The sequence below is a fragment of the Camelus dromedarius genome, chromosome 10, assembly GCF_036321535.1.
Source record: "Camelus dromedarius isolate mCamDro1 chromosome 10, mCamDro1.pat, whole genome shotgun sequence".
NCBI lineage: Eukaryota > Metazoa > Chordata > Mammalia > Artiodactyla > Camelidae > Camelus > Camelus dromedarius.
In genome coordinates, this window is record NC_087445.1 from 48027632 (window position 1) to 48052571 (window position 24940).

Genomic DNA, 24940 nt, shown 5'->3' on the forward strand with positions numbered 1-24940 from the left:
TCAGAGAGGCCACCATGACAGTTGTGCTGTTGGCATGTTTCACAGGACCCTTAGGATAGTGTTAAAGACAGAAGTTTTTCAATTAAATTTCAATTATTCTTGGAAAAGAGGAAGGATTTTCAGAATTTTAAGCTGGAAAGTGACATGGTCAGGTTTGCATTGTAGAAGGAGCAAACCACTCTGTGGAGAATAGACTAGAGGGGGTGAGACCAGAGGTAGGAATTCTAGTGGGAAGGTCAGAACTAGACCAGTAGGCTTCACCCTCCCACGTCCACACGCTGGCCACAGCCTCCTCATGAGAGAGTGTACTCACCTAGGCCTGGCCTTTGGGCTTGGTCTTGTGACTTACTTTGGTCAATGGAATGGGGCAGAAGTGACTGGATACCAATTCTGAGACTTGACCTTAAGAAGCCTCACATGTTTCTGCTTGCCCTGCTGTATCTCTGCCATCACCAGGAAGAGGATGTGCCAGGTAGCCCGCTGACCCTGGAGGACGAGAGATGTGTGGAGCAGAGCCACTCCTCCTACTTGCAGACTCACAAGCCAGCCCAGCTGAGGCCAGCCAGGCTGCAGAGCCATGAGGAAGCACTGCCTGCTGCTGTAAGCTGCTTGTTAGGCAGCGTCACCGTGGCAGCCGGTAGCTGATACAGTGAGACGCGAGGAGTGACCAAGCCGAGGAGCACTGAGGAGAGCAGATGGAGTTAGTGGTCAGCTGGGTGTGTGGGTGAGACTGATGGAGATTCTCGGAGGGCTCGGGGTTTGGGCTCAGGTTTCCGGGTGGTGAAGGTGCAGTGCCGGGGGTGGAGGGCACAGGGGTAGAAGGACAGGAAGTGACCTCCCACGTTAGAGTCACATCAGCAGCTCCCTCTCACTTCCCCTGAACCTTTCTTTGTCTCTGTTTCCAGGGGAGACCAGGGCCTGTGTTGTCAGGATAAGCCCCTCAGGGGCTGAAGCACTGAGCGGGATTACATGCATGCCTGCCACACTCAGTGTATGCAGGGACCTCCATCTTTGTCATCAGTATCTCCTCCATTACAGGCCCATTCAGACAAGCCCTGATTTGGAAAAGGGGATGAATTAGGGTTCACAGCAATGGGGGCCACTCAAGAAAGGCCCTGAGATTTCCTAGGGCTTCCTGCAGAGAGTACAACCTATTCTCATTACTTTCATTTACTTAAAATAACTGCCTTTGCAGCAGTGAAACTGCCCAAAATATTCACTTCTTTATTTCCAGCTGGACAAGCTGAACTCAATTTGCATTGGATAATTATTTTCAATTAAGTGATAACAATCCTGTTTTGTGCAAAAATAATCTTGTCCAAAGGCCAAACAGTTTATCTCATCCAAGAAACAAGGAGGCAGTGACAGTGGGAGACCTATCAGCATGCTCTCCCTGCAGTGGAGGGATGCCCCAGCCAAGTCCCTCGGGGTGCACCTCTGACCCCATGGACCCAGTGGGACCATTTGCCATGTCTGCCTCTGAGCCCCTGCACTGCAGCCGCTTTTTTCTGCTTTGAAGTAAAAAGGAAGCACCTCCTGACAACTATCAGGTGCTAGAAAAGGCAGCTGGTGCAGAGACAGGCCCAGAACAGAGGCAGGAGACCTGAGTTCCAGACTAGCTGTATGTCCCCAGGCAAGTCCTCCCTGTTCTGGACCTCAGGACCTCTGTATGGGGGAGCAGCGAGGTTAGATGCATGAGACTGCTCCAGCTCAGACGTTCTGTGATTCTGTCGCAGTCACCCTGAGCTGCCTAGGTTTAGAGTCAAGTTTTCTATAGGGAAACCAGCTCTGCCAAGCCCCACTTCCTGGGTATTCTGTGTACTGCTGACTTGGTGGTTCATCCCCACCAGGCAGAGGGAGCAGGGACTGAGTTCTGAAGCCTCATTCAGGAGGAGCTTGTTCAAGGCTACTCATGTGTTCAGGAGCGGATAGCTCCCAGCCAGGCGCTTTAGGAGTTGGAGCACTGAAACTCAAAAGATCACAGAGCTGGGAACCTCCCAAGGTCCCAAACCTGTAGCAACGGAGCACTCACTTCCTCTCCAGCCAGCCATTTGCCATGCCAACCTTTGTCTGAAAGGCCTCCCTGCCTCCCCAGGACACATGTGCCTTGGGTCCTCCTGTGTGGTCTCTCCTGTCCACCCACCCTGCCGACCTCAACCACTGCCTGGCCAGGCCTTGATATCAGGTTTAAAGTAGCCATGGTGCTGTTCCCTTTGTTGTACAGCCAGCACAGCCAGCCAGACCCATTCCTCTCCACACCTTCTGATATCTGATGTTGTGCACGACAGTCAGTGTGTGCAGGTTATCTCAAGCCCATTATCTCACTCACCCCTATTTGGTGTATCTTATATAGCTCTCTGTAGAGCCACATGGGCCTGCAATTCTCATTGCTTTATGGAGACGTCATATTCCTGCATCTGACTAGAATTCCTTACTTCCATTTACAGTCCTCTCTACTGCTGCAAATCTGCGTAAACTCCTCCCCACTGACGCATTTCCTGCAAACATCTCCCACCGGTGTCTTCTCCTTCTTCCTGATACCACATTATCATCACAAATCTAAAGGTAGACACATTTATAGCTATGCACGGAGACTCTTCTCTAAGTCCATAAAGTCCTAACTGAACTTGAACTTGGTTAGATACATCAAGAAAACAAAACACACAGCCCCAAAACCTCTTCCCCAAACTGAGGCAGATCAGCTGAGCCCCAGCTCTGTGCAGGTGGCAGTGCAGCCCCCCCACCCCACTTCCTCCCCAGGGGACCTCAGAGAGGCCTGGGGAACAATTTGGGAGAAACATGAGGAAGCCACGACAGCACGTGCAGGGCTGACTATTTTTATACAACCCACTCAGCCCTGAAGAAGGAGATCGGTGTTTGCATGAGGCAGGGAGAGAGAAGAGGATAATGTTTTTGATATATTAACTGATGTGAATACTTTATTCTATAAATATTTGCTGATATGGAAAGATGTTTATAAATATTTGTTTATGTGGAAAGAGTACATGTTGCTAAGTGAAAATGACAATACATATGATCCCATTCTTGGGGGGAAAAAAAAAACTACCTTCCTGCCCACCCTCTTACTGTTACTTACGTAGAAAGAAGAGAAGATTGAGTAGGTCCAGACAAAAAAATGATGTCAGTTTTTGTGCCCAGTACTTCACATATTTCATGCTTCAGGAGCAGGTGATGGGAGAAACCAAGTGGGGTAAAAAAGCCCAGCATTAGTTTTTGTGATTCAAAAACCAAAGCTCTAGGTGTGTGAACTTCACCACCCACTCAGCAAGCCTGGAGCTCTGGAGGCCTTTGGGCATAGGCTTTATACCATCAGCAGTAGCTCTAAAGGATACTGCTCAGAAAAGCCAGCTTTTCCCTCCTCCGTCCTCCCCTAAGACTCGCTGAAGTTCCCCCAGGCTGGAGGAGGAAGGGGAATGGAGGGGAAGCACAAAAGTGTAATGCTGGTGGCTCCTCTGAGAAGGGGCCTGTCCCTGACGCCTCACTGCGGAACTTGGCCTAGAGGTGGGGATGATAATAGCTCCCCATGAGCTGGGAATCTGAGAGCAGCTGGACGGCAGCCTTGCTGCCCTGCTGGGTGGAGGCAGCAGGGGGTTGAGACAGCGGCACAGAACATTTAGGCAAACCTACTGGACAGCTGTAAAGACTGAGCCAGGGAGCAAAGGCTCCAGTGTGCCTGGGGGCGCCAGGCTCTTTGCCAGGCCCCACACCGGTCCCTGCTGTCCCTCTGCTTTTCCAGCCTTGCCAAGGACTCTTCAGAGCTCAGACAGTCCTACCGTTGGGTGGCCAGGTTGGGGGAAGGTAGGAGGGCTCCATGCTGGGGGATCCTGTGTACTCGCTGGTGTACAGCTCTCCTACTGATCACTTACCGATGAGGAAACCGAGGCTCAGAGTGGTTACGTGGTTTGTTCAAGTCACGGAGTGGAGTTCAGACCATGGTCTGACTTCTTGTCAGTTTCAACTGACTTCAATCTCCACATTCTCTTCTCTACTCAATGGAGAAGAAAAGAGCAGAGGTGGCAGTGCCACCTTGTGTGCCCTCAGGCAGCCGGAGCCCCAAAGCCAGACAGGACTGGAGGAGGGAAAGAAGAAACCACCAGAGCCACCATATCTCTTAAGTACAGTTTGCTGAATTCAAATTAGACGGCACAATCTCCATGTTAAAATTACAGTTCCCGAAGGGATCACGTCCAATTTAAATGTATAAGAGGCCATTAATGGGCCAGGCTGGCTGTTAGAATTTAGCGCTGGTGTCATTTGCAGTGTGGTTCTGCTATTATGTGAGGGGCACTGGGGATAACAGAAGTGTGAGGCACACGAAGCCCTAGGCTGGCTGGGTGCTGAGGACCACAATCCCCCAAGAAGCTCCAACCTGCCTTCCTGAGGGTTAGCAGAGCTTCCTTCTGTCTGTCTGAGGTCAGATACCCTTCCCCAGCCCAGCCCCACCCCCCCACCCAGCTGAGTGACCTTGAAACACTCTGCAGGTGAGGTCCCTGAAGCTGACCCTGACAGAGTTCAGCAATGAGGAGGTTCCCCAGATTGACACCTGAGGAAGGGAGGGGAGGAAGCAGAAGTGGGCAGAGGGAAGAGTCTAGCTGCCAGGCAGGCTCAGTAAGGAGGCTGGCCCTGAAGGTAAGAATGTCAAGGTGTCTGGAGTTCCATGGGGCAGAGTGAGGCCTTAGTAGCCCCACATAGGTCAGTCCTCAGATGTGGGCACTCCAGGAAGGGCTGGGACCCTGGGCTGGGCCAGTCTCCGCAGCTGTAGCCCCCTGAGGCCAGGCAGCTGGTCCTCCATGGAAGAGGATCTTGGTGACCAGCAGTGATCAACAGACACTCTCTGAGCTGCACACATCTGTCCCACAGGGGTAATGTTGACCCTGCCTCAGGGCCCCAGGGCAGGAAGAGATAATGCATGTGAAGCCTAAGCTCAGGCCCCACACAGTAAGGGCTCAAAAGGCATCAGCCCTCCTGTGTTCCATCCCCACCCAAATCCCAGGATGGCCTGCACTCTCCTCCTTTGGCCTTGCACTCCCTCCCCAGCACCCACAAAGGGTCCAGCCTCTCTTGCAAACCTCCACTGACGGACAGATCCCTCCCCACGTCAGCTCAAGTTATTGTGAACAGCTTTGTGGTTGTTAATTGTGGTAAATATATATAGCATAAAATATACCATTTTAACCATTTTTAAGCATACAGTTTAGTGGCATTAAGTACATTCCCATTTTTGTACAACTATCACCATTATACATCTCCAGAACTTTTTTACCTTTGCAAACTGACTCTCTAGACCCATTAACACTAACTCCTCATTCTCCCCTCCCCCATCCCCTGGCAGCCACCACTCTACTTTCTGTCTCAATTAATTTGACTACTGTAAATCTTATATAAGTGGAATCATGCAATATTTGTCTTTTTATGCCTGGCTTATTTCACTCAGCATGCCTTCAAGGTTCATCACGTTGTAGCCTGTGCCTGCATTTCATTCTTTTTTATGGCTGACTAATATTCCATTGTAGGTATATACTGAATTTTTTAATTTATCCGTTTATCTGTTGATGGACCCTTGGATCATTTGTACCTTTTGGCTATTGTGCATAATGCTGCTGTAATCACAGGTGTGCAAATATCTCTTTAAGTCCTTACTTTCAATTCTTTGGAGTATATACCCTGAGGTGGGATTGCTGGACTATACGGTAATTCTAGGTTTAAGTTTTTGAGGATGTACCATACTCTTTCCCACAGCACCTGCACCATTTTTGTTGAATGGCTCTGACTAGAAAACTGTCTTAAGTTACACTAGACTCTGCATCCCTGTGACTTCCTCACTGGCCCTGGGTTTGCCCTCAAGGCCATATCCCTCATCTGCCCGCTATGTCCTGGGTTGGCCCTGCTGAGTCTTGATGACAGCCCGCAGCCCCACTGGGCTCTCTCTGCTGTGGGCAGGTCTCCCCCATGTCCCATGCCTCTCACAGTTGGCTCCACTGGGCGCACACTTCTCTGGGGGCTCTGCCCCTACTGCTTCCTGCACAGAGCACGTTTTCCCTTGAGAAATTACCCAAGGCTGGGAGCATCCAGGCCGCCCTGTTGCAGGGAGAAGGGGCCTCAGCATTGGGAATGAGCTGGCCGTGGCAAATTGATGAAACCCAATCCCTTACCTTAGACCACCCCACCCACCTTCCAGCTGATTCTCTCCCCCAAACCTGCTCCTCTCCCTCAATCCCCCAGCCGCACCAGCCTTCCATCTGCTCTCTTCCCAGCTCACAGCCCTCCTCATTCTCACCACTCAGGTCTCAGATCGAAAGTCACCTCTTCAAGGAGACCTTCACTGACCGCCCGGAATGAAGACCCCACCTGCATCCTTTCTACCAACTCACCTGCCTGACTTCCTTCATCTCACTCACAACTGTCCTCTGGCAGGTAAGTCCATGAGGCTGGACCTCTGCTCGTCCCGGCTCTGTCCCTGTGCCCAGAAGGTGCCTGGCACAGAGAAGACACTCAGTGCAGCTGTAGAATGAAGGTATGAGTGCCAAGAGCTGGTATCTCCCCCACTCTCTCCTCCTGCCTGGGAGTCAGGACCTGGGATTCTCACTCTCCTCAGCTGTAACCTGCGATAAATGGACCCAATCATCCCTAATGCTTCTCCCTGCTTTTCTGAGTCTCCTCAATTCATTATCCCTGCTAACAAAAAAAAACAAAAAACAAAAAAAAACCTTTAAACAGAAGTATAAGCAAATCCTCCTGGGAAATTCTGGAGGCATTTTACACATTTAAAGAGGTAACATAGATTTAAATTTTAAATTTTACTCTGCTCTGTCAGTTTCCTAGATAAGACTGAAAGTTCCTTTGATATTCAAAAATCTTTAAAATATCTAACCTCAGCTTCTGAAAGGGCTAAGACAGTCTCTTCTCCCTCCATTTCCAAAGACTCCTGATTTCCCTGTCCTGAGACATTTTCACCTTTAAGTCCACCCAGGGGTATAGTGTGTGTGTGGTGAGAGGAGTTATGTCATCGTTATCAACAACAATAAAACCAAATCGCCCTTCAGTGGGGAATGGGTGGGACCACCGCTCCTCCAGTTGCCCCTCTCAAGGCAGCTGCCCCAAACATCGAACCCACGTGTGCTCGCGCTCAGTGCGCTTTCAGCATCCAAGAGAAGGGTGCCGCGATGATGCTTCTACTGCAGAGCAGTGAAGCCAGCCCAGATCCAAGCCAGTGCAACCATCACAGGACACTCATGCAGGGACTCAGCCCACAGCAGGCTGGGCCCAGGAGGGCAAGTGAGGAAGTGGAGGCCCTCACTCTGCTCTCCTGGCTGCGGGAGGGCAGGCTTGGCCCGGGGAGCGGGTGCCTCCTTCCACTGCCCCGTTCACGTGGGCTTGCCTCACCCTGGCCCAGCCTGGCCCACAGCCTTGCTGGAGGCTGGGCGCTGGTAGGAGGAATACCAGATGCAGCTCAAGGGATACAAATCTGACTTCTATCTCTCCCACCAAATGTGGACCAGGCATACCTCGACTCTCCTGATTTATAAACCAAGAGGGTTGGATCACTTCCAAATTTCATTCTCTGCATGATTTCTCCTTTATTCCTGGCCTTGTTGTAGCCCTGAGGTGGGGGTGGGGGAGACCAAGATGAACAGGGTCATGTGGGGACCCCTTCCTCAGTGAGCTCGAAGTTTGGACAAAGAGATGAAATATGGGCATGAACACCACATGGCTGGAAGGAGACTTGAGTGAGGCCCAGGGACGTGTTCTGGAAGCTCAAAATGGAGAGTTTCCAGCAGGGAGACCAGAGCTGCTTCCCAGAGGAGAGGACTAGAGCTGAGCCTGCTGCATTTGGGGGAAGTGCATATGCTGGGATGGATGAGGGGGAGTCATCACAGAGGAGGACGGGTGGGAGATGGCCAGGCCAGCAAAGTGGTCCAGGAGGAAGTCCAAGTGAGAAAACAAAGTGAGTTCCTTGGTGTCCCAGTGCTGTGAAGCAGGAAAGAAAGGGTTTGGGGGGTTGCACATTGTGGGTTCAAACTGTGAATAAAGGATTCTTTCTAACTCATAACAGTAGCTGGTCTTCGGGCACAATAAGGGGCTTATTCTGGTGCTGGCATGGGTGACCGGGTAGCATCCTCCAAAGAAGCAGGTCTTGGGCCCATTGCCACCTCCAGCATGAGAGTCCTGAGTGGGGACCAGCCTGTCCTTTATTTTATAAAGAGGCATTTTTGTAAAAGTTACATAACACCATCACAGGAAATTTGTAAAAGAGTAAAGAGAAAAATAAAATTACTCCCATCCTTCCCTTCAATCACCCCTGAGATACTGGGTGTGTGTCTGTCTAGTATTTTCTGTAAGTGTGAGTGGGTGTGGGCTACTGCTGTGAATCTTATATCCATATCGCATAGTGTGGATCCACATGCCTCCTTCCCCCCCAGTAATACCTCTTTTTCCATCAGTTGCTGCTAAATAACAATCCAACTCAAAATTCATGGCTTAAAACAAGATTTACTGTGGCTCATGAATCTGTGGGTCAAGTGGGCAATTGTACTGATCTCCTCAGGCTCAGCTAGTGTGGATTGGGGTTGTTTATGCATCTGTGGTCAGCTGGTGGGTCAACCAGTGGGTCTAAGATGGCCTCATTCTCATGTCTTATGACTGGTCAGCTATTGCCTGGGCCACAGGGGTGACTAGGCCACGTGTCTCACCCTCCATCGCATTCCACAGGTCACAGCAACTCACAAAACCAGCCCGGGCTCAGGGTTAAGGGTGTGAATACACGGAGGCCAGTAATCAGAGCAGCAATTATCGCCGTCAGTCTACCATACTCCTAATTTTAATTTTTGATGGCAGTAGAGTTTCTCATAGATGTACCACTTTTCATAGATGTACCATTAAATGGGAACACCATATTTAATTTGTCTACAACTTTTCTCTAATAACACTTAAGTGAATAACTCTGTAGAGCCTTAATTTTTGAGGTCAAGAAAAACAGTGTTTCCCACCCTTAATCAAAAACCCAAAGTTAAGTGAGAAGATCGAACCAAAGTGTTCCCAAGGCCCCTTACAAGCAGCACCACCTGCACACCTTCCTAAGTTCCTTATCTGACCAAATTCAAACAGGCCAGACCAAGACTCTCAGACCCAGTTCTGGCTGTTGAAATCACTTTCAAGAGTCCTTGTGGATCTTTGGGCTTCAGTTTCCCTATCTATAAAACTACAGGTTTGGACTAAATGGTTGAGGGGATTGGACTACAACAGTGTTTCTCAAATGATGTCACTCAGGTCTAAAAGTCAAACAGATGCCAGTGACAATCTTCTTACACGTATTTTTAAATACATGAGAAATGCACAAGGCACACTGGCATCATTCTTCCTGCCCTGCAGTGACCCACCTTTAAGACATGGTGCCACATATAAAGCAGAAGAAGCAGTGAGAGAGGTGCCCGCCTGGCACGTGCGAGGATGATGTTAGATGTGTGTATCCAGGCCAGGCAGCCATCACAAGGCTGCCAATGATTGCTGGTTTCTGTCCTGTGTCTTGTCTTGTAATTTCAACACGTATTTGTGACCTTGCTTGATGTTCATTGTCTGTTAAATGCACTACAAAATTTAATTCCCTTGGTTTGTGGCTAAGCAAAGGAGCTTTTAAAAGAAAGATGTGTGCATTCTAACTCATGAGCTTTTGTTACCATTTACTTTATCTTTTTAGATTAGTTTTAGATTCACAGCAAACCTAAGAGAAAGGTACAGAGATTCCTCACATACCCCGCCTCACACACATGGAGCCTCCCTTATTAGCAACATCCTGCACCAGAGTGGTATGTTTTTAACCAAAGATGCTCCTACACTGACATGTTATAATCACCTAAGGTCCATAGTTATCCTTAGGGTTCAGTCTTCGTGGTATACATTCTACGTGTTTGGACAAATGTATAATGACATGTAACCATCACCATGGTGTCATATTGAGTATCTTCACTGCCTGAAAAATCCTCTGTGCTCTGCCTATGCATTCCCGTATGCCCACCCCCACCTCCTGCAACCACTTGTCTTTTACTGTCTCCATAGTTTTGCCTTTTCCAGAATGTCATATAGTTGGAATCATGCATCATGTAGCCTTTTCAGACTGTGTTCTATCACATTTAAGATTCCTCCATGTCTTTTCATGGCTTTTTAGCTCAATACTTTTTAGTTCTGACTAATACTTCATTGTCTGGAAGTACCACAGTTTATTTATTCATTTACATTTTGGTTGCTTCCAAGTTTTGGCAATTATGAATAAAACTGCTATAAACATCCCTATGCAGGTTTTCACATGGACATAAGTTTTCAGCTCCTTTGGTTCAATACCAAAGAGCACAATAGCTGGATCCTGTAGTAGGAGCATGTTTAGTTTTGTGAGAAACTGCCAAACTGTCTTCCAAAGTGGTATTTTGCATTCCCACCAGCACCAAATGAGAGTTCCTGTTGCTCCCAGCATTTTTCAGCATTTGCTGTTGTCAGTGTTCCGGATTTCAGTCATTCTAGTGCATTTGCTGTTGTCAGTGTTTTGGATTTCAGCCATTCTAATAGGTGTGTAATGGTATCTCATTGTTGTTGAATATGCATTTCCCTGATGGCAAATGATGTGGAACATTATTTCATATGTCTATTTCTCATCTGTTTGTCCTCTTTGGTGAGGTGTCTGTTAAGATTTTTGGCCCATTTTTTTAACCAAGTTTATTTATTTATTTTTGTCATTGAGTTTTAGGAGTTCTTTGTATATTTTAAATAGCAGTCCTTTATCAGATATGTCTTTCACAGATAGTTTCTCCCAGTCAGTGGCTGGTCTTGTTGACACTTTAAAGAGCTCCATGAATCAAATAGGTAAATTCTGAGTACACTTTGAGCTCTAACATCCTAGAGAAGAAGTGGGGAAGGGATACCTGCTTTCTCTTTTCCAGCTGGGTTCAGAAGTTGACTGTTCTCACAAACTGAAATGGGCAAGGCTGCCCAGTGGTACTTCTCAAGAGCCTTTGCTCATGATGGCCTCATGCATTGCAGAGACCCTGGGGATGGAACTGCAGTGTCCTGATTATAGGCTTTTCCTGCCTGGTCTGCTGGAAGAGGTCTTTCTGACTCTTTGCAGTGGATGTATGGCTTGTTTGCCAGTCTCCTTGAGAGAACCACTCCTCCCCAACTCCATGAGGCTGTCAATTATGGTAGCTCCACCCTCCAGTCCTACCTCTGAGGTAGATGATCTCAAGGACCACACTGCCCTGTCCCTCAGCACAGTGATTGGTTCAGGAGTGAGCATGTGACTCAAGCAGCCAATCAGAATCCTTTTCTGGGATTGTTGTATAGTTCTGGGAGAAAAGAAGGTTTCCTCTGGAAATCCTTTTTGCCAGGAGGTTGTATGTCTGGGCTTCCTCCCACTGTCTTGCCTAACTCATGGAAAGAAGAAAGCTAAGCAGAGCCAAGAAACTAGGAGAGAGAGAAGAGGCCCTGACAACACTGCCTGAGCCCACACATAAGCCATGCCTGGTTGCACTCAGATTTCTTCCTTTCAGGAGCCGATGAGTTCCTTGTTGTTTAGGTTCGAGTGAGTTAGATATCTCTCACTTATGACCAAGAGTCCTTCAAGACCCACTCAACAGGGCTGCAATGTACACTTGTACAGGTATGCACTATGTAACCATAGGGGACATCCTAGACATATAATACACAGTCTACTCAGCTGAATGTGGTATGATGCTGAGTCATTACCTCTGAAGTCCTCCTTGATTTCCCCAGATAGTCACTCCCTCCTCTATGCTGCCACGTATCTTGTAAAAAATATACACTGTAGAGCTAATCCCTCTATATTGAAATTTACATGTATACACCATCAGACTGAGAGGTCCCTGATAGGGACTAGATCTGATTTATCTCTGTTTCCTCAGTAACCCAACCAAGAATGTGCTTAGGTGTTTATTAAGTGAGTTATCATCATATCTCATTACAACAAGCAACTGGAATATCCCATCTAGTTTGTTGTAAAGAAAATCCTCCTTGTAATTGCCACAGAAAAGTACCATAGATCAAGACTCAACACTTTTTTCTGTAAAAGAGCCAGATAGCAAATATTTTAGGCTTATCAGGCCACATCACCTGTCATGACTTTCATTTCTGCCATTGTAGCACAAAAGGACCACGATGTGTCAACAAATGAACCTGGCTGCGTTCCAATAAAACTTTATTTATAGACACTGTAATTTCATGGACTGTCTATGTGTCACAAAATATTCTTCTTCTTTTGATTTTTTCCAGCCGTTTCAAAATGTACAAATCATTCTTAGCTCTCAAGTCATACGAAAATAGGCACCTGGCAGGGTCTGGCCCTCAGGCCTCAGTGTGCTGGCTCCTGGTGTAGACAGTCACTGGGCGCCTCCACCCACAGGGAATGCTGGGAGAAAGTTGCATCTCTCCCTTAACTGTGGGTCTGGAAGCTCGAACGGCAGCCACCTGTTACAGCAGCCTTGGCCTTTGCCTGCCCTCACTATGTGCATCAGAGATTTGGGGCAACCTTGAGTGATCCACAGGCTCACAGCATGTCAGAGTGAGAAGGGCTCAGCACAGCTGTACTTATTATAGACGCAGGGAGTCGACGCTGCTTTAGTCTGTTGACTGGCCCAAGGCCACACACCTGGGTGAAGCTGGGTCCCAGGGGACTAGGTGTTCTGTCATCCGGGAGGCTTTCACCAAACCACCTAGAGGTGGCAAGAGGAGGTTTATTCCTTCAGCCACAATCCTCCAGGTGCTGGTTTCACCTTCACACTCCCTCGTGCACCTGACTCTCAGCTGCACCCACCTCCCCACTGCACCCACCTCCCCTCACCCCAAATACTGCCAAGCTGTGACAGTCTGACAGTGGGCCTCCCCCTCACCTGTGAGGCCCAGGTCTCTGCAACATGCTGTGGGCTTCACGTGCCAGGTCCCTCCCAGCCCCCTGTGAGCCCGGCCCATACAGCCAAGAAGGCACCTTTGTATAAAGGTCTATTTCAGAGGCCCAGATGGCTTCAAACATGTCTTTTCCATCTGTAGGAGACAACAGTCGTGCATTTAAAAAAAGGAATAAATACATATTTAATGATTTAGTTTAAGGAACTGAGCAAATATTCATTTTCTTAAACTGTTAATACATAATTAACTGCTAATAAAATTAATTGGGTAAAACAGCCTAAAAATAATGCAGCACTTACTACATGAGGGAATATAGCTGCACTGAGAGAGTATTAGTTATTCCAGAGACCAAAACAGTCCCCAAAAGCAGAGAAGGGAAGAGGCTTTGTCCAGCCCCTGGGTGAGGGCTCTGAGTGCAGGGTTGCCTGACCCCACTGCTGGAGGAGGTAGAGGTAAAGAATGTCTCTTGCAACTGAACAATTTGACAGCGGTTTTAGCGAGAATCCCAATGCCCACCCCAGCCCTGACAACACCCCTTCACCACTACCAATTCCAAAAATGAAAGAAAGAAAAGAAAAAAATCTACTATTTGTATGCTTTTATTAGATTGTAAAAGAAAAAACTTGCAGAGACCTCATGAACTTATCCCTTCCACTGATAAATGCCTGTCCCCAGAGTGGACACAGAAGGGGAGACTGCCTGGTTGTCTGTCTTCCAGGAAGGCTGGGGTATTAGGGAAAGAAGATATGGATGCAAAATTCCCATAACAACTGCCGAAGGAAGTGAGGGTGCGGGCTGGGTGGGGTGAGGATGCAGTCGGAGGAGGGGAAGGCGACCTGGGACCTGTTGGGATGGGTGGCTCTGACAGTGCAGATGAGAGAGGAGCAGGAGCGACGGCTCCAGGCAGGGAGGCACGAGGATGCACAGGAAACAGCTAGGATCCTGTCTGGCTGAAACAGGACCCAGGAAGGGCTGGGACAGGGCATAACAGGTATGCGAGGAAAAGGCTGGCTCTCACCACCATGCCTGGGACAGCCCTGCAGGCTCTGGGTCCCACTATAGACCCTGCCTTTTATTATTCATCTCTCTTGTGAATTCAGGTGAGGAAAGGTCTGCTGAGAGTCATGCCAGAATTCACAGGAGAAAGATTCTGTAATTTCTTTTAGCTCTGTGACTCTGGACAAAGTATTCAGTATTAATGCAGTTGACCATGACGTCTTCTGTGTGCGCGACTGACAGACCAAATTACCTTTCCTTATCTCCTGGGGAGAAAAAAGGACCATTTATTTGACATATTTCATAATCATTTCACCTGCTTGCCCCCTACAGAGAGCACCGGTGACCCGGCACCCTCCCTCCTACATGAGGCAGGAAGCATGTCCTCTAATAAAACCCAGTTTCTAAAGAATGCTTTTAATCTTGGAATAGTGAGCGTGATTTTCAATTGTATTTTTAATTCTCTATCTACTTTTTAAAAGCACACATTTCCATTCTCTCTAATTCTCATCTTAGCTCATCAGGGCTGGGAGGGACAGCATGTGCTCCCATCTCCTGCTTGACATCTGCTACGTGGACAAGGCAGTGGGCAAAGTCTGCTCAGGATTCAGAGGTCGAGGCTCAGTGCCCTCGGTGCCCACGGGCACGTTCTCTGGGTAGTGGCTTGGAAATCCCCAGCCTGGGCAACTACAAAGCCCCTGAAGCATTTTTTAAATTGTGGTAAAAGACACGTAACAGAAAATTTACCATCTTGACCATTTTTAACTGTGCAGTTCAGTGGCATTAAACACATTCACATTGTTATGCAACCATCACCACCATCCAGTCTCCAGAACTCTTCGTCTTGCAAAACTGAAACTCCATACACAGTTAACAGTAACTCCCTATTCCCCGCTCTCCCCAGACCCTGGCAACCACCATTCTACTTTCTGTCTCTAGGACTCTGACTACTCTAGGTAATTTGTGTAAGTGAAATCATACAGAATTTGCCTTTTTGTGACTGGCTTATTTCACTTGGCATAATGTCCTCAAAGTTAATCTGTGTTATAGCATGTGACAGGATTTCTTTCCTTTTTAAGGTTGAATAATAATCTACTGTAGGTGTATACCACATTTTGTTTATCCATTCATCTAATGAAAGATACTTGTTTTGCTTCCATATTTTGGCTATTGTGAATAATGCTGCTATGGACAGAAATATCTCTTCAAGTCCCTGCTTTCAACTCTTTTGGGTACATACTCAAGAAATGGGAATGCTGGATCAGATGGTAATCCTATTTTTAATTTTTTGAGCAGAAACAGCTTTTACTTACCATCACTCTGGCCTTCTTCCATCCTACACCCAGGCTGGAGACTAGCCAGGCAGCACATGAGAGTGTGAGAAAACAGCCCTCCCCAGAGGTTTCTGGGCCCGCTGGGCTCCTTTGGGCTTCTCCAGTGGAAGGGACAACCAACCATGGGTGACTTGCACCCACCTGCCATGTTCTGTGCTTGGTCTCTCAGGGCTTCCTCTGGGGATTTCAAGTCAGTGTTTCCTGGGATTTCCAAGACCCTGGGTCTGGACCCTGCCCTTGGGAGCCGGCAGGGGACGCACTCACACATCAAATAGAATATTAAGCGCCAGCGACCTGTGAGGTAGGGACGATCGTTGTTCCATTTGACAGATGAGAGTACTAATGAGCAGAGAGGTTAATTGAGGGGCCAAAGGTCCCAGCTAGAAAGTGGTAAGGCTCAGACTCAAGCCCAGCTGTCCACGATCTTTCCACTACCTCAAGCTGCCTTAGTGGTGTTGAAGGGCAGTGTGGAGAGATACAGACTGTGCTGCAGGAAGAATTGTGTAGAGGCAGGGATGAGGGGAGGACTGATTCTGTCCTAGGAAGCTGGAAGTTTCCTTGAAGAACAAGTAGATGTTGGAAAGTGGAGAAGATGGAGGGAACTGTGTGAAAAACTCCTTGAAAGGTTCTGTCTGGATGGAGACAAAGAAAGATGATAGATCTTAAATGAAGTAGAGATTTTTTTTTCAGACTATAGCTCTAGATTAATAGATTTGAAAGGTTTACAAAATGGATAATGTTATATGAAAATAAACATTTACAAGGTCAACCCAATAAGAGGCCATATAAGAAATGGGGAAATTTTCACTTTCTGCATTACATATTTCTGTAATATTTGAACTATAAATGAACATATGCTGCTTTGGGGATCTGAAAAACAGACATATAAAAATTAAGTAGATATATTATTGTGGAAAAAATATATGATATATTGTCAAGTGTAAAAATTGCAAATTGGAATGTGTAGAAAATGACCCTATTTATGTAAGTAAATGATGTGTAATGTGAGTGTATATTTGAAAGGATATACATGAAAGTTCTATCAATGTTTATCTCTGGAAAGTAGAATTATGAGTGACTTTCTTTTTCTATTATTTATATTTTACTACTAAGGAAAAAAATTAATTTGAAGAGAAACTTAGATGGTCTCTGGTATGGTGATGGCTTTTCAGATGCAACACCAAAGACACAATCCAGGCAAGAAATAATTGATAAGCTGGACTTCATAAAAATTTAAAACTTCCGCTCTGCAAAAAAAAAAAAGTCAAAGAATCAGAAGACAAGTCACCGACTGGGAGACAATACCTGATAAAGGACCTGTATCCAAAATATACAAAGAACCCTTAAAACTCAACAGTAAGGAAACAAACTCCCTGGTTTAAAAATGGGCTAAAGATCTTAAAAGACACTTCACCAAAGAAGATAAACAGATGGCAAATAAACATATGAAAAGATGCTCCACATCATATGTCATCAGGAAAAATGCAAATTAAAGCAACAGTGATATACCACTACACACGTACTAGAATGGCCAAAATCCAGAACACTGACAACACTGAGTGCTGGGAGGATGTGAAACAATAGGACTCTCATACGTTGCTGGCAGGAATGCAAGATTGTACTGACACATTGGATGTTTCACCAGTTTGGAGGTTTCTTAGAAAACTACACATATTCTTACAATAGGATCTAGTAATTGTGCACCTTAGTATTTACCCAAAAGACTTGAAAACTTAGTCCATAAAAAAACCTGCACACAGATGGTTATAACAGCATTGTTCATAATTGCAAAACTTGGAAGCAACAAAGATGTCCTTCAATAGATGAATGAATAAATAAATTATGAGACATCCAGACAATGGAATATCATTCAGCACTTAAAAAAGAAAAAAAGAGCTGTCAAGCCATGAGAATACATGAAGGAATCTTAAATGCACATTACTAAAGGAAAGAAGCCAATCTAAAAATGTTACATACTGTTTGATTCCAACTATAAGATATTCTGGAAAAGGCAAAACTATGGAGACAATAAAAAGATCAGTGGTTGACAGGGGTCAGAGGTGGTAGAAAGATAAGTGGAGCACAGAAGATTTTTAGAGCAGTGAAAATACTTTGTATAATATTATAAAGACAGATAAGTGTCATTGTACATTTGTCCAAACCCATAGAATATATAACACCAAGAAGAACCCTAAGGTTATCTATGGACTTTGAGTGATAATGATATGTCACTGTAGGTTCATCTTTGGTTAAAAATGCACCCCAAAACTGGTGGGGATGGTGAAGATGGGGGAGGCTATGCATGTGTTGGGACAGAGGGTATATGGGAAATCTCTGTACCTTCCTCTCAGTTTTGCTGTGAACCTAAAACTGCTCTAAAAAAAATTAAGACTTTAAAAAGTTAATTTGAAAAAGAAAAAGAAACTAAAGCTTGTTTAAGCACTATTCTTGCAAAAGGATACAGGCAGTTTTCAGGATGAATCTTGTCAAAGTTTCACATAACAATTAATTCCTATGCTAGTTAACCTTTTCCAGAGCTTAAAAAAAAGGTTAAAAATTTCCAATTAATTTTACATACTTAGAATAACTCCAATGCCAAGACTTCATTTTTTTTAAAGCACCAGAGAAAGTACATGTATCTAAAGTCAGGTACCAACATCATACTTAATGATAAAACATTCAACTCTAGTCTAGAGGGATTCAGATGTGAGTCAGAATTAAGACAAGAGTGACAGTTAGGTAGCAGCAATGCTAGCTGCTATAATAAACAAAATCCCAAATCTCAATAACTTAACATGATGAGTCTATTCCTTATTCACACAAAGAACAATGAGGATCCCTGGTCAGCAAGCACCTCCCATTTGGCCTTTCATGGATCTAAACTCCTCTGCCTTCTGGTTCTGCCATCACCTAGAACCTCTGAGATCCTCTGACAGCAGACAGAGACAAAGAGGAGATGGTGGTACTGGAGGTTTTATGGGCCAAGCAGGAAGGTCACTTATATCATTTCTACCCGCCATCCAAAGGCTAGAACTCTGTCACAGGGCCACACAGAACTGCAAGGGGGTTGGGGAGAGCAGTCCAGCTCTGTGCCTGGAGGGAAAGGACGTGATCATGCCCCTTAAAGAGCGCTCCACTAATATCTCACTTTCTGCACATTTTGATGTGCGGCAGGCAAGCAGGCAATGATGCCACTTGAGCACCAGTGATTATAAACACATCCCAGTTTCAGAGATTTAGAATATGAAACACTTAGACTCAGTGAGACACTGCATGTGAATGCTAGACAAAATAAGAAATGCTTTATGTGTAAAAGCCCATGTATGAGCAAGGGCTTTCCAGGCATGATCCCAAGGCAAAAAGAGTAAAAGATAGAATTAGCCACATAAAAATGAAAAATCCTTCACATCAAAAAAGAAAATTAAAAGCAGGACCCAAGGTGGGCTGGAAATATTTGTAACATGTGATAGATCAAGAATTAGTAGGCTTACTATTTTAAAAGCCCTTACAAATCAACAGTGAAAAAAGATGAAGACTCCAAGATAAAAATGGACCAAGAACTGCCACAGGAAATGAATAAAAAAAGAACTAAAAATGGTTAAATATGTTAACTATGTAAAACTACTTAGTAATCAAAGAAATGCAAATTAAAACCACAATAGGATACGTTTTTTAAAAAATTATCAAACTGGCAGAGATGTGAAAATTGATAATGGTGTTTGCAAGGACTAGAAATTAGACACTATTTCACTTCTGGAAGAAGGTGAAATGGGTGCACTGTTTAGTGCTGTGGTAAAGATTTTTAAAACATGCATGCCCATTGACCCAGCGATCCCACTTCGGGAATTTTTAAAATTTTTATCAAAGTTAAACATGCACATAATCTTAAAAGTTGAAAAACTCTACATGGTTTCTTATGAAAATCAGCAATTCCCTGAAGCCCCTCCCCATCACCGCCCTCCATCACCACACTACTCCTCTTTCTCAGTCTCAGAAATACAACCTTCAGTCTTTCTGATATCTGCTATTATTTTCTCCAAATAACATGCTTATATTGCTACTTCTTGAATTTTTCAGGATGGTTTCTCATCATGCAAAGAGAAGATTTAACTCTCTTGCCAACCCCCTCCCCTTAAACACAACCCCTTCAAAACACACACACATATTCTACCCCACACACCCACACCCACACATGTCCCTCATCATCAGCCTCTCAATATAGTTGTCATTCTGATTAGATTCATATTCATTATTTGCCTTATTTTGGCTCTAAATCTATTGTCAAATGAGCTGTGTAGGCTACTATCATTTTCTTTTCCTGCACAAAACTTTGTTTTCCCTGGAGTGAATAATTGACTTATTTTAATCGTTGGCTTATTTTGCTCATTTTTATCATCAATTTAACCATAAACTCTCTTTCAGAATTTTGAACATGTTCCTCCATTGCATTCTGGCTTCCGCTGGTGCTATTTTAAAAATCCAATGCCTTTCTGAGTCATAATCCTTTGTATAAGCCTACTTTTTTTCTGCAAATTTGTAGGGTCTTTTCTCTGTCCACGCCACTCCATATTAACCCCAGTCCTGAGATACGCAGTGTGCCTGGGTCAAGACCTCTTCATGGTTCTGCAGTCTATCTACTTTCCAACTACCAAAATGCTGTCGCTGACAACTCTGCTATTATTCTCCCTCTTGCGGGTTTTTTATTTTTTAATCAGTTTACTATAGTTTGGAGAGAAAGCAACATTGCATCAAGATTAGGTTTGGAGCCCTGCTTCACTGTGGAGGGTCTCGATTAGATTACTCCTCCCTCCATTGGGTCCTGGGCCTCCATATCTGTCCCCCTTGTTCCACAGTTCTCACAAAACAACTGTTGTTTAGCTTAGTTCAATTAGGGGCACACAACCTCAGGGCAAATTAATGACCTTAGTGTCCAATCTAAGAAGTTTAAAAAAAAATACAGTAAATCCCAAAACAATATAAGGAAAGAGATGGTAAAAACAAAATGAAGATCAATGAAATAGAAAACAAAAATGCAATGATGAAGACCAATAAAAACTAAGAGTTAATTCTTTAAAAAGACAGACAAATCTCTGGGAAGATTGATCAAGGGGAAAAAAAGAAAATACACAAATAAATGACATCATACATGATAGAGTAACATAACTATAGTTAAAACAGAGGCTTAAAAGATAGTAAGATAAAGACAGCCAAATATCTGGAGATTTTATCTTTTTATGTGGCTGTGTGTGCAAATAAAAGATTACTGAGAAAAAATATAATAAGAGAATGCTATCAACAACTTTATGCCAACAAATTTGAAGTTGTAGTAGAAATAGATACATTCCTACCAAAACTGAAAGAAAAATAGATATTCTGAATAGTCCTATAACTGTTTAAGAAATTGAAGCAATAATTGAAAACCATTCCCACAAAGAAAACTCAAGGCCCAGATGGTTTTATAGGTGAATTCTACCAACATTTCAATAATAGACAATCTCAATATTATATGAGTTTTTCCAGGGAATAGAAAAATAAGGAATATTCCCAAATTCATTCTTTGAGGCCAATGTAATTTTAATACCAAAATTATACCAAAACAAGTATAGTACTCAGAAACTAACACAATATTGTAAACCAACTAACCTTCAATTTTAAAAAGTTAAAGATTATAGCATGAGAAAGGAAAATTACAGGCCCATTTCATTCATAAATTTAGATGTAATAATCCTAAGTAATATATTATTAAAAAGTTCAACTGTATATAAAAAAGATAATGTACCATAATCAAGTTGAGTTTACCCCAAGAATACAAAGATGGCTTAGTATTAGAAAAACTGTAAAGGTAATTTACCACATCAATAGTTTAAAGAAGTAAAAAAACATATGATCACAAAAGTAGACGCAGAAAAGGTATTTGATAAAAGTATATACTGATTGATGATAAACCTCTAAGCAGATTAGAAATAAAAGGGAGTTTCCTTAAACTGATAAAAGATATCTATAAAAACATCAAAAGGAAATATTACTTGTGTAAACAATAGAAACCTTTCCTTTAAAATCAGGAAAAGATAAGGATGCCGACTATAGCATTTTTTGCTCAACATTGCACTTCTGAATTTTTTGCTAAAATAAATTAATACATTTAGCAGCAGAAATTTTTTAATAAATTAATTACAAAATAAAATAAATCAATGTCATACATTTCAAAAGAAAGAGATAAACTGTCATTTACAGATGATATAATTGCCTATTTAGAAAACCTAGAGGAATCTACAGACCAATTATTAGTTAGCAAGATTACTTGGTATAAAATTAACAGGCAAAAATCAATGAAATTCCCAGTCATTAAAAAAGAAACACAGATGATGAATAAAGTTACGAAAATGTACTCAACCGTTTGGTTATCTGGGAAATTCAGATTTAAACAAAGATGTAATATTTTATTCTTATCAGATCAGCAGGTATTTTTAAAAATCTGACACTACCAAGTGTTAGAGAAGAGGTAGAGTAACTAGAAGCTTCATATGCTGCTGTGGGAACCATTGGTACAACCTCCTTGGGAGCCATTGGTACCATCTAACTAAGTTAAGTCAAAGATGCCCCAGACCCAGCAATACTAGAGTACATTCTCCAGAAAATCTCTTCCAGGTGTGCACAAAGACACGTTTACAAGGACGTTTATGGCAATATTGTTTATAGTGACTAAAAGCAAAAATCTTAAATGTTCATTGACAAGAAAATGAATAAAGATGGTACATTCATAAAAAAGAAAAGATACTATTGTGTAAACAAGCAAGTTATAGAAGGATATGATATTCCTTAAAATTGTAACATTCCACCCTCGCCTCTCTGACTTTATTTTTCCCCTTAGCACCTATCACATTCTAACATGTTATATAACCTATCTATAATTCATAAATTTTGCTTATTGTTTGGCTCACCCCATGGGAATATACGCACCACAAGAGTAGTGATTGTGTCTGTTTTGTTCACTGATGTTCCCAGGATTTAAAAGGGTGTCTCATATACAGTAGGTTCTCAACAAATATTTGCCAAGTGAATTTGTTGAATGAATTCAAGACAATATGAAAGCACATATTGAAAGTTTAAAAGAATGCAAAACAATACTACTTAAGATTTATAGATAAACACCCCTGTCTGGTTTGGGTTACCTTTGTGACAGAGGTGGAGGCTCAGGAAGGGACACGGAGGAGACTGCAAGTGTCCCTGTAAGGTTTTATTTCCTAAGGTGGCAACGGAGAGGGGAGTGTTTGTTATATGATTACCAACAAACTTTGCATGATGGGAAGATTTCACATCACAACTTTTTTTTTTAAATAATAGGAACAGCAGCACCTGCAGCGCGTATCAGAGTTTCTAAGGGTTTTCCCACATGATCTCATGGGTCAACTGTGCAGAAGGGGCTTCCTATCAGCCCAGCTCAGAGTACAGTGGGGCTGGGGACTGGGGTTCTTCCAAACTGCCCGAGATGGGAAATCCCAGCGTGAGGAGGAAGAACAGGCAGCCCAGGGGGTGCCCCTCCTGGATGAGACGGGGAGGGGGTGTGGGAACTGAGCTTTGTCTGGCACTGTCCTCACCTGGGAGCCGCAGGGAAACGCTCTTCCAAGGCAGCGCTGGGTTCTGCATTAGGAGCTGTCCCAGTTCAGAATCTGAGTCCCTGTGATCTCTCTTTCCTCCCCTGGAGAATGGAGAATAGCTAACAACCTTGTTTTATCTACCACAGAGGGCTGTTGTGAGGACCAGACAACAAGGAAAGAAAATTACCCCAACAGTAGAGACCAGAGTCTCCATGCAGTTTTGCATTTTCTCCTTTGATATGAAACCTTTGAACATGAACATCATCCATGTCGTTACATAGTCTTCAAAATGACCACTTTTATTGGTCAGAGCACCATCAAGGGCCTAAGCATAATTCATTAAGTTATTCCCCTCTTGTTGTAGACTGAGTGTGTTTACCATTTCCCTCAACTATAAACAACAATGTAATTAACATCTTTATATGCTTACATTTTTGCTTTGCTTTTTTGGAATTATTTCATTAGGATAAATGCCAGAGCATATAACCAAAGTATATACATGGTTCTTACAGTTCTCAATAGGTTCTGTCTAAGGGCCATTTCCAGATGGTTGGCCCTGGTGGCACATGGGTATGCGTAGGACCACCACGTCCTGTTCCAGGAAGGGGCTAGCCCTGACAGGATGTAATTCAAAATTCTATGAATTCGAGACTAATCCTGACCAAAAGAAAAGAGGAGACACTTATACTTGCTTACCAGTTTAAAAAATGCCCTACTTGGCAATATTGTAAACCCAGTTGACAGCTCACTTAACTGGACAGCTCTTATGTTATTTGTTTCTTGACATACATTTTAAAAGGTGGGGAAATTCAGACAAAATGAGACTTTATTAATATTCAACATTCATAAAATATTTACCTTGCGTATTTAAAATGCTCATAAAAATGCTGCCACACCATGTTAGTTTTGCCACACCATCTCCACCATGACCATGGGGCACTCTTATTTTAACTGTTTTTTTCCCCCTAAACAGAGAGGTCTTCTTTTAACTACCAAGTTTGCAGCTCCAGGCCTGTGACAGCCATTTGCAAGACAGGGAAGAAGGAGGCAGTGCAATATAGGTGCCTCTCTTGGAACCAGCTAATAATTATATGGTCCAATTATTCAGAATTTATTTTCTGCCAGGCACTGTCCTGTGTTATCTCCTTTGCTCTTTGATCCTGTTAGACAGGTACAACTTTTGAAAGTCCCAGGTATACAGGCACCACAGGCATAGCAGGTCGAATCAGAGAACAAAGATAGCAGTGATGTCGAGTCAGCAGTCCCGGATCCGTCCCTAATTTCTGGCTCATCAGTCAACCCTTTTGGGCCTTGTCTTTGACCCAGTGAGAGACTGAGGGCCAGGGATGGGCATGGTTACACAATGTGTGTTCTTTACATCTCCCTGGTGGGGCTCCCCAACCTTCTGGAAGAGAGAGTTACTGCCTTTTCTTTCCCTGCACAGAACTCCAGGAGAGTCTCCAGCTCAGGTCTTGGCCGAGCAAGGATGGGCCCCATGAGCCAGCCCAGCAGCAGATTGGCACATGCTGTGTTGGCAGCATCTTCGTTGCTCACTTAGGAGCCCCAGGACTCAGGCTTGCCCTTCCCTTCCTTCCCCAAACGCTTTTTGAGCACTGCACTGAACGCAGTGGGGCTGCCTTTGGAGCACAGGAGCCCAGCTACACTCCACCTTGTGACACCAGCTGTGGGACATGGGTAAGTCACTTCTGCGGCCTCTGACCGCAGTTTCCTCATCTGTAAAATGGGGATAATAATGACTACCTCAGAGGGTTGTTGTGAGGCTTGAGTGAGGAGAAGGCATGACTGAGAGGCCCCGCATGGCGTGAGCTGGAGAGGGCCATCCAGGTGTTCTCCAGATCTGACTCAGGGGCCCCCCAGGAGCTTGGCCTGACACCGACACCCAAAACAGACCACAAAAGAGAAAGTGTCAGGCCAGGAGAGGCTAGGGCAAACTTTCCCTGAGGGTTGGGAAGTGTTCTGGGAGGGCTACCTGGAAGAGGTGGTGTTTGCACCAAAGGAAAATCAGTCTTCTTGAGAGACCAGAGCTGCCACCTGCAGCCAGAACTTCCATTTAGAACCTGGACA

The 24940-nt window shown here is 44.4% G+C and overlaps 1 long non-coding RNA gene across 1 annotated transcript; it reads left to right on the top strand.

Annotated features, from left to right (window-relative positions):
• The first annotated feature begins 467 nt into the window (after positions 1-467).
• On the top strand, positions 468-24640 carry LOC116152684 (uncharacterized). The gene is made up of 3 exons (XR_004136265.2): positions 468-724; positions 6306-6435; positions 24300-24640. It is a non-coding gene; the product is annotated as an uncharacterized LOC116152684 (long non-coding RNA).
• Positions 24641-24940: the final 300 nt, after the last annotated feature.